The sequence below is a fragment of the Apium graveolens genome, chromosome 9, assembly GCF_009905375.1.
Source record: "Apium graveolens cultivar Ventura chromosome 9, ASM990537v1, whole genome shotgun sequence".
Lineage (NCBI taxonomy): Eukaryota > Viridiplantae > Streptophyta > Magnoliopsida > Apiales > Apiaceae > Apium > Apium graveolens.
The window spans coordinates 285,278,964-285,290,280 of record NC_133655.1 but is presented as its reverse complement, the minus strand read 5'-3'; positions in this window follow the sequence as shown (position 1 = coordinate 285,290,280).

The following is an 11,317-nucleotide window of genomic DNA, read 5'->3' as shown; positions in this document are numbered from 1 at the left end:
AAGCTTCATCGTCAAGAAAAGAGGTTAAATTTACTGATGCTGAATTAGTTTATCATCTAGGAGGTTCCTTAGATTGTGATCGTCGTGATAATGAACTGTTAAGTCAACAGATCAAAGACCTTGAGAAAGAGGTCAATGAATTAACACTTGTGCACATTAATCAAGATAAGTTAAAAGAACAAGTATCTTTTCTAGAGAATAGAGTTAACTGTTATAGACAACTCGAAACTATTCTCAAAGACAAGATCACCGGTCTTGAGACTAAGGTTAAAGCCTACTTCAATTCTTGTTCGAAGGCTAAAGAGTTCTACAATAAGCAAGATGTTAATCAAACATCTGGAATAGGTTATGATTACAATGCTGCTATTGGAGAATTAGGCATAAACCCCCCTCCTCATGTCTGTGCTAAAGGTAGGGAAGTACCACATGTGCTTAAGGGTGTTGATAAACCCCTCTATAAAGCATCAATTGCTGAACCATTTGATGCGACCTCCTCTATTATTCAAGAAGAAATGCGTGCTGAAGATCATGCTAATGAGAAGGTTGTTTCCTAGTCAAGTGTGTCGAAAGTTCCTGTCAAAGTTGTGAAAGTAACTGAGACTAACTCAGACACACATGAGTTGGATAACAAAACTGCCATGTCTACCATGCATATTTTTCCTGTTGTAAATCCCTCTCGTAAAGCATGTGGTGTTGCTAATTGTATGTCTTGTGCTTTTAATTTGATGTATGCTTATTTTAATGGTAAGCATATTTCTAGTGATAAGACTACTCCTCGTCAGTATGTGAATAATAAAAAGAATGATAGGTCTAAGACTGCTAGTCCTTCTAAGGCTAGAAAGGAGACATTTGTGCCTAAACCTAAACAGAAATTTGTTAAGGCTGTTTACAAGGTCAAATATTCAATCATTGAGAAAGTTGAGACCATTAAAGTTAAAAATGTTATTTTGCCTGACAAAGGTCAATTCTACAAGTATGTCGGGCCCAACCAAGTTTGGGTTCCGAAGAAGGTCTAATCCATTTGTAGTGCAGGACATTAAACAGGTGTAACCGGTAGTGTGGATTCTTGACAGTGGATCGTCAAGACATATGACCGGAGATAGAGCCCTGCTATCAAATGTGGTTGAGAAAGCTGGCCCACTGGTTACCTTTGGAGATAACAGCAAAGGTTTATTTGAGGGATATGGTTGTTTGCAAGCTGGGAATGTTATCAATGAAAATGTGTATATTATGCAAGGTTATTATCAGGAAGCAGTATCTACCATATAGCACCAGTGATGAGACTTGAGAATATTACGACATATCAGGCACCTGATGCACATTATACTTGAAATTGGACTCTAGTAAGATGTGTACAAGTGTACTCCTGGTTGGTGAGTCAAAAGAGGAATTCAATGCACCACAGTTCACGGACTTTGCAGTTGCAGATCTATTGGACTATGAAATCTCTTCTTCACAATCTCACTTCAGGTTGGTATGAACTAGTGTACTACTCAAGCAATCGTCAAGGACATGGTATGGCACTCTAACTGAAGTTATAGTTTAATATGAACTAGTAGAGTCGTCATATTAATAACTCTCTTATCACTAGGCACAAACATATTGTTTTATATGTGCAGTGAGTTTTAGGAGAAAATCAAACTTCTTTCTACATTAGTGATTTCTTATTTCATTAAAATCTTTTGAAATCACTATTGTACATCATTTCTCTCAAAAGATTAAATGTATAATTTTCATTCATTATAAATCTTAAGTACATTTTATCTCTATATTGCCATATGTTCTGTGATACATGTTCAGTCTCCAATGGCTTTCTTTCATTGACAGTCATGAGGTTGAAAACCCACAACTTCTATCCCAGACTGTAAAGACAAACACAAAAACAGAACCATCCAACACTCTCTTACCACTAAAATGAAGTATGAATGAGCGTGAGGGAGATAGTGCCTTAGTGCACCACATAAGGAAGGTTCTGAAGTCAACCCAGCAGCTCTGTCTCCTACAAAGATGAGTAGTATTTAAACCGAGACAACTACTAGCCCCCATACATCTTCTCAAAAAGATGTAATGGCTGAAAAGGCACAAAACAGTTACTAGATTTATTCTCTCAACAGGGTGCGTCTATTGAAATTTGTCTGTCGGCCAAGGTATCCGATGTAGTGTCACCACCTCAAACATAAACAATTCTTGATGCACAAGGAAAGGTTACACACACAAAGGATGAGTTGACGGAAATAAGAGTTTCGACCATTTTAAGGTGAGATTCGATTGTTCAAGGTTCTTTAATGGACCAATTGCATTTACAGGTGTTAGGAGAGGATACTGATCCAAAAGCTATATGTCAGTGGTCAGTGTCTACCTCCCCAGGCTTAAATCCCCTGGATACATCTACGGATAGTGGATCTGACATAGGCGCAGATCGGTAACTTGTTGACAATGATTCAGATATTACCTGATGAGTCACAAGGAAATGTCTTCACAGACATTAGAAGGAAACTTTGATCTTTATGCTACATTCGTTGGATCATTGTTTACCTTCCCAGAAATTAAATCTGGAACCCTAAAAGGGAAACTAGCAACTTGTAGATTTTGACTCAGATTCATCTGACGAGTTTAACAAGGATGGGGATTTGCGAACTCTCATTTCACCACTGTGACCTCCTTAAGGATGGCTAAGGTGATTTTCCTTGCAAGTACAGCTGAATGTTGGAGCTATGAGAGGAGTGATACACTTGTGAGAATGACTGTAAACACGAGTGGAGAGAAGAGTGAAACACATGTGAGGTACACTAAACAGAATCACACACTCACTGTGAGGAAGAAAGAGAAACTACTTGTTATTTCTTTTCCAACCAAGTGAAATATGAGAACTCCTTCAGACAGTGGCACACATTCCTTTTCTAAGGGGGAGATAAAATCTTAAGTAATAGTTTGGAGGATTCCTCAACTAAGGGGGAGAAATAGCAGGGAGGAAGAAAAAGATCCTACATATGTACACTACACCATACCATTGTTATTTGTAACTACGGGTCCTATTGTACGGGAGATGTGGTAAACACAAGGTGATTTTCTAGTACGGGGAGAAGCTGTTTTCCAAAAGTGGAGTACCATTGGTTTTTATCTGCGGATCCTATTGTATGGGAGATATGGTAAACGATGGTGATCTTCTTTAAGCAGTTGATTCTCATAGGGGGGGAAGCAAGAGAGATATGCGCTTCTCAACAGGAAATGTGTTTCTACAAAAGAAGATGAAACTACTTGAAGTTATGTTCAGTCTAGAGGAACATCTATTTGGAATCTGGAAAATGTTAAATATTATCCAGAACATTTCTGCTATTTACTTTGCATTTCTATTTACATCTTTTTTTTATTTGTTAGTTGAGTTATCCTCTAGGTATTTGTTGTTATTGTCTAACAAACAAATAGGGGGAGATTGTAAGGCATATGTCATAGCCTATTTGTTTATTCGAGGATTCAACTCAACTCAAATAAGAATGTAACAAGTAAATAGTGGATCTACCGTCAAAGAGATCTCTCAAAGTAACATATGTCAAAGGATTCAGAAACAACGTTCATCTACAGACTTGAGGAATTAATTCACTGGAAGAAGTTCAAGAAATTGATCAAGCCTCAGTGATACAAATCAAGATTGTGGATTTAATCAAGTGACAGAGATCTTGTTGGGGTATCAGAGAATTACAAGGATTTAATCTGAAGAAAATCAAGTATCAAAGTCAAGACATGAAGAAACGTCAAGAAAGTTAGTCACTCATGAACCAGACAGTACATCAAGTGTCAACATTGAAGTGGTGGAATTGATTCATTATTTTCAGTGATATTCAGAAGATCTTCAGAAGAATGGTTGTAGTTCAAGAGTAATATTAATTCTATATTAATTAATTAAGTCATATAATTTAATTAAGAAAATAAATTATATCTGCAAATATTAATTTATTGATTAATTGAATTAATTGATTAATTAATTTCGAATTAATATTATTGATTTTCAGAAGTGTAATTGAATTAATATCAGTTTAATTCAATAAGACAATTAAAACTTGAACTGGCATGACAATCTGGATTTTCATACCGATTGTCATGCCAGGTCATTTCAATTGTCTCACCGAAAGTTCTACTGGTTCAGCAGATTATCTTGCTAGTTCAACAGATTGTCATGCTAGTTCATTCAATAGTCTTTCCGAAAGTCATACTAGCTTAAACTGATTGTCATACCGAAAGTTATACTGGAAGGAGGATTGTCTTGCTAAAAGGGAAACTAGCAACTTGTAGATTTTGACTCAGATTCATCTGACGAGTTTAACAAGGATGGGGATTTGCCAACTCCCATTGCACCACTGTGACCTCCTTAAGGATGGCTAAGGTGATTTTCCTTGCAGGTACAACTGAATGTTGGAGCTATGAGAGGAGTGATACACTTGTGAGAATGAGTGTAAACACGAGTGGAGAGAAGAGTGAAACACATGTGAGGTACACTAAACAGAATCACACACTCACTGTGAGGAAGAAAGAGAAACTACTTGTTATTTCTTTTCCAACCAAGTGAAATATGAGAACTCCTTCAGACAGCGGCACAAATTCCTTCTCAAAGGGGGAGATAAAATCTTAAGTAATAGTTTGGAGGATTCCTCAACTAAGGGGGAGAAATAGCAGGGAGGAAGAAAAAGATCCTACATATGTACACTACACCATACCATTATTGTTTATAACTACCGATCCTATTGTACGGGAGAGGTGGTAAACACAAGGTGATTTTCTAGTACGGGGAGAAGCTGTTTTCCAAAAGTGGAGTACCATTGGTTTTTATATGCGGATCCTATTGTACGGGAGATGTGGTAAACGAAGGTGATCTTCTTTAAGCAGTTGATTCTCATAGGGGGAGAAGCAAGAGAGATATGCGCTTCTCAACATGAAATGTGGTTGTACAAAAGAAGATGAAACTACTTGAAGATATGTTCAGTCTAGAGGAACATCTATTTGGAATCTGGAAAATGTTAAATGTTATCCAGAACATTTCTGCTATTTACTTTGCATTTCTATTTACATCTTTTTCTTATTTGTTAGTTGAGTTATCCTCTAGGTATTTGTTGTTATTGTCTAACAAACAAATAGGGGGAGATTGTAAGACATATGTCATAGCCTATTTGTTTATTCGAGGATTCAACTCAACTCAAATAAGAATGTAACAAGTAAATATTGGATCTACCGTCAAAGAGATCTCTCAAAGTAACATATGTCAAAGGATTCAGAAACAACGTTCATCTACAGACTTGAGAAATTAATTCACTGGAAGAAGTTCAAGAAATTGATCAAGCCTCAGTGATACAAATCAAGATTGTGGATTTAATCAAGTGACAAAGATCTTGTTAGGGTATCAGAGAATTACAAGGATTTAATCTGAAGAAAATCAAGTATCAAAGTCAAGACATGAAGAAACATCACGAAAGTTAGTCACTCATGAACCAGACAGTACATCGAGTGTCAACATTGAAGTGGTGGAATTGATTCATTATTTTCAGTGATATTCAGAAGATCTTCAGAAGAATGGTTGCAGTTCAAGAGTAGTATTAATTCTCTATTAATTAATTAAGTCATATAATTTAATTAAGAAAATAAATTATATCTGCAAATATTAATTTATTGATTAATTGAATTAATTGATTAATTAATTTCGAATTAATATTATTGATTTTCAGAAGTGTAATTGAATTAATATCAGTTTAATTCAATAAGACAATTAAAACTTGAACTGGCATGACAATCTGGATTTTCATACCGATTGTCATGCCAGGTCATTTCAATTATCTCACCGAAAGTTCTACTGGTTCAGCAGATTGTCTTGCTAGTTCAACAGATTGTCATGCTAGTTCATTCAATAGTCTTTCTGAAAGTCATACTAGCTTAAACTGATTGTCATACCGAAAGTTATACTGGAAGGAGGAAAGGGAAACTAGCAACTTGTAGATTTTGACTCGGATTTATCTGACGAGTTTAACAAGGATGGGGATTTGCCAACTCCCATTGCACCACTGTGACCTCCTTAAGGATGGCTAAGGTGATTTTTCTTGCAGGTACAACTGAATGTTGGAGCTATGAGAGGAGTGATACACTTGTGAGAATGAGTGTAAACACGAGTGGAGAGAAGAGTGAAACACATGTGAGGTACACTAAACAGAATTACACACTCACTGTGAGGAAGAAAGAGAAACTACTTGTTATTTCTTTTCCAACCAAGTGAAATATGAGAACTCCTTCAGACAGCGGCACACATTCCTTCTCAAAGGGGGAGATAAAATCTTAAGTAATAGTTTGGAGGATTCCTCAACTAAGGGGGATAAATAGCAGGGAGGAAGAAAAAGATCCTACATATGTACACTACACCATACCATTGTTGTTTGTAACTACCGATCCTATTGTACGGGAGAGGTGGTAAACACAAGGTGATTTTCTAGTACGGGGAGAAGCTGTTTTCTAAAAGTGGAGTACCATTGGTTTTCATCTGCGGATCCTATTGTACGGGAGATGTGGTAAACGAAGGTGATCTTCTTTAAGCAGTTGATTCTCATAGGGGGAGAAGCAAGAGAGATATGCGCTTCTCAACAGGAAATGTGGTTGTACAAAAGAAGATGAAACTACTTGAAGATATGTTCAGTCTAGAGGAACATTTATTTGGAATCTGGAAAATGTTAAATGTTATCCAGAACATTTCTGCTATTTACTTTGCATTTCTATTTACATCTTTTTCTTATTTGTTAGTTGAGTTATCCTCTAGGTATTTGTAGTTATTGTCTAACAAACAAATAGGGGGAGAATGTAAGGCATATGTCATAGCCTATTTGTTTATTCTAGGATTCAACTCAACTCAAATAAGAATGTAACAAGTAAATAGTGGATCTACCGTCAAAGAGATCTCTCAAAGTAACATATGTCAAAGGATTCAGAAACAACGTTCATCTACAGACTTGAAGAATTAATTCACTGGAAGAAGTTCAAGAAATTGATCAAGCCTCAGTGATACAAATCAAGATTGTGGATTTAATCAAGTGACAGAGATCTTGTTAGGGTATCAGAGAATTACAAGGATTTAATCTGAAGAAAATCAAGTATCAAAGTCAAGACATGAAGAAACGTCACGAAAGTTAGTCACTCATGAACCAGACAGTACATCGAGTGTCAACATTGAAGTGATGGAATTGATTCATTATTTCCAGTGATATTCAGAAGATCTTCAGAAGAATGGTTGCAGTTCAAGAGTAGTATTAATTCTCTATTAATTAATTAAGTCATATAATTTAATTAAGAAAATAAATTATATCTGCAAATATTAATTTATTGATTAATTGAATTAATTGATTAATTAATTTCGAATTAATATTATTGATTTTCAGAAGTGTAATTGAATTAATATCAGTTTAATTCAATAAGACAATTAAAACTTGAACTGGCTTGACAATCTGGATTTTCATACCGATTGTCATGCCAGGTCATTTCAATTGTCTCACCGAAAGTTCTACTGGTTCAGCAGATTGTCTTGCTAGTTCAACAGATTATCATGCTAGTTCATTCAATAGTCTTTCCGAAAGTCATACTAGCTTAAACTGATTGTCATACCGAAAGTTATACTGGAAGGAGGATTGTCTTGCTAAAAGGGAAACTAGCAACTTGTAGATTTTGACTCAGATTCATCTGACGAGTTTAACAAGGATGGGGATTTGCCAACTCCCATTGCACCACTGTGACCTCCTTAAGGATGGCTAAGGTGATTTTCCTTGCAGGTACAGCTGAATGTTGGAGCTATGAGAGGAGTGATACACTTGTGAGAATGAGTGTAAACACGAGTGGAGAGAAGAGTGAAACACATGTGAGGTACACTAAACAGAATCACACACTCACTGTAAGGAAGAAAGAAAAACTACTTGTTATTTCTTTTCCAACCAAGTGAAATATGAGAACTCCTTCAGACAGCAGCACACATTCCTTCTCTAAGGGGAGATAAAATCTTAAGTAATAGTTTGGAGGATTCCTCAACTAAGGGGGAGAAATAGCAGGGAGGAAGAAAAAGATCTTACATATGTACACTACACCATACCATTGTTGTTTGTAACTACGGGTCCTATTGTACGGGAGAGGTGGTAACACAAGGTGATTTTCTAGTACGGGGAGAAGCTGTTTTCCAAAAGTGGAGTACCATTGGTTTTTATATGCGGATCCTATTGTACGAGAGATGTGGTAAACGAAGGTGATCTTCTTTAAGCAGTTGATTCTCATAGGGGGAGAAGCAAGAGAGATATGCGCTTCTCAACAGGAAATGTGGTTGTACAAAAGAAGATGAAACTACTTGAAGATATGTTCAGTCTAGAGGAACATCTATTTGGAATCTGGAAAATGTTAAATGTTATCCAGAACATTTCTGCTATTTACTTTGCATTTCTATTTACATCTTTTTCTTATTTGTTAGTTGAGTTATCCTCTAGGTATTTGTTGTTATTGTCTAAAAAACAAATAGGAGGACATTGTAAGGCATATGTCATAGCCTATTTGTTTATTCGAGGATTCAACTCAACTCAAATAAGAATGTAACAAGTAAATAGTGGATCTACCGTCAAAGAGATCTCTCAAAGTAACATCTGTCAAAGGATTCAGAAATAACGTTCATCTACAGACTTGAGGAATTAATTCACTGGAAGAAGTTCAAGAAATTGATCAAGCCTCAGTGATACAAATCAAGATTGTGGATTTAATCAAGTGACAGAGATCTTGTTAGGGTATCAGTGAATTACAAGGATTTAATCTGAAGAAAATCAAGTATCAAAGTCAAGACATGAAGAAACGTCACGGAAGTTAGTCACTCATGAACCAGACAGTACATCGAGTGTCAACATTGAAGTGGTGGAATTGATTCATTATTTTCAGTGATTTTCAGAAGATCTTCAGAAGAATGGTTGCAGTTCAAGAGTAGTATTAATTCTCTATTAATTAATTAAGTCATATAATTTAATTAAGAAAATAAATTATATCTGCAAAGATTAATTTATTGATTAAATGAATTAATTGATTAATTAATTTTGAATTAATATTATTAATTTTCAGAAGTGTAATTGAATTAATATCAGTTTAATTCAATAAGACAATTAAAACTTGAACTGGCATGACAATCTGGATTGTCATACCGATTGTCATGCCAGGTCATTTCAATTATCTCACCGAAAGTTCTACTGGTTCAGCAAATTGTCTTGCTAGTTCAACAGATTGTCATGCTAGTTCATTCAATAGTCTTGCCGAAAGTCATACTTGCTTAAACTGATTGTCATACCGAAAGTTATACTGGAAGGAGGATTGTCTTGCTAGTTCAACCGATTGTCTTGCCAGTTCAATTCTATTCTGTTGATTGAAATATAAAACAGAAGCAGCAGAAGACAAAAGACATCTATCCAATAGAATTCAATCAACCAAGAACACAGAAAGAAAAGCAGCCGCACAAATATTTCATTTTCATCTGCAAACTTCAAGATCATCATTTCTAGTTTTAAAGTTAAATTTAAACAACTAGAAATCATTCTCTTGTTCTTGTGTAACTATCTAGCGGATCAAAATCCCTAGAACTTAATCTCAAATTGCGTTTAACATTTGATTCTTTTTATTGCAAAAATAGAAAAAGTTCATGTTGAATTTATTCTAGATTTGTGATAATTTAATTTGAGATTAATTCCTTGTAATTGATACCGTTGTTGTAACACCTTTCAAGTTTAATAATATTCTTATTTAACTTGAATTTTGTTTCAATTTTTATTCCGCACTAAATTCGATTATTCAGTATTGTTTGTATTCAACCCCCCTTCCACAAACACATTGGGACCTAACAGTGATAGTCAATCCGCTATTAGCAGAACACAGAACATGATGTATAATGGAAAGTCTCGTCATATACGATGACGACACAGTTCCATTAGACAGTTGATCTCAACCGGAATTATCACTATTTACTATATACCGTCAAAAGATAATATCGCAGATCCACTAACCAAAGGCTTATCAAGAGAAGTGGTTGAGAAATCATCGAGAGGGATGGGCCTTAAGCCTATTGCTTAACGGCATCATGGTGGACACCCAACCATTGCTGACTGGAGATCCCAAGAACTTGGTTCAATGGGACAACTAAATCATGATAACCAAATCACTGTGGGGGTAACTCCTGGCCTGTTCCTATGATGAGGAAACAGTGAGACCCGTAAGGTACGAGGTTAAGCTTTGAGCTTTTAATGATCTTTGATGAATACATGGAGTTCAGGAGTGAACGCATGGAATTCAGTTGAGTAAATGCGGGTTACTCTATAAGATAAAGATCACCTATGTGGGAGAGAAGTGGGGTCGCTTCAAAGGAGAATTACGAGGCACAATTCTTTAGAAACTCCTGCAGAACCAGGACGATGTTCCATGGCCAAAATGGACATACTCATGAGAGCTGAACAAGTCAGAAATGATATAGTGATAAGTATATCATCGTTTACACAAACGTTCGAACAGTTCAAGGAAAAACATGTCTACTGTCTACCAGTAAAGTTGGTATGCTTACTCGAGCGAAGGTTCAAGGAGCATTCTCTACCTATCGTATGTTATATCTGATCGAAGAAACTATCACCAAGTCAAGCCTTGTGTCTGTCTGTCTGTCTGTCTGGTGTGTGCTATTAAGATCACCAATCTCACCCGTGTGGGGGATTGTTGGAAAATATGGGTATAAGTCCCATATTGGTAAGTCATATTTTTGAGCATTATGACAAAAAGATGTGTGAGATATGATGATATTCTCGTAATAATGGAAATTATTATTTTCCATTAGAATTTGGCTCAAATATTATGGCATAAATTAATTTGATTCTGTTTTCAGATTAATTGATATGGTGTATGTCTTGATATATTTAATCTGATTCTGTTTCAGATTATTTATGGAATAGAGTAACTTGCAAGTATTACACCGATTCCATAATTAATGATATTTAATTATGGAAAAGAGTAGCGCACAAGTCTATCTACACCTATATAAACACCTCTAAGGCGTTAGAGTTAGACACACCAAAAACATATTCGTCTCTAAACACAAAACCTTACCTCTCTCTCTGTTGGTGATAGTTGCGTGCCCGTTCAAACTCGCTGAAGGTGCTCGTTATCCGTAACGCCACCGCTACCTCGTTTTATCCTGGGAGGCTATCGACTCACACATACGGTGAGAGGCTAAATAGCTTTAAGAAGAAAGTTTCAACTGGACTCGAGGATCTCTCTTCTGTTTATATCCTTTCTTTCT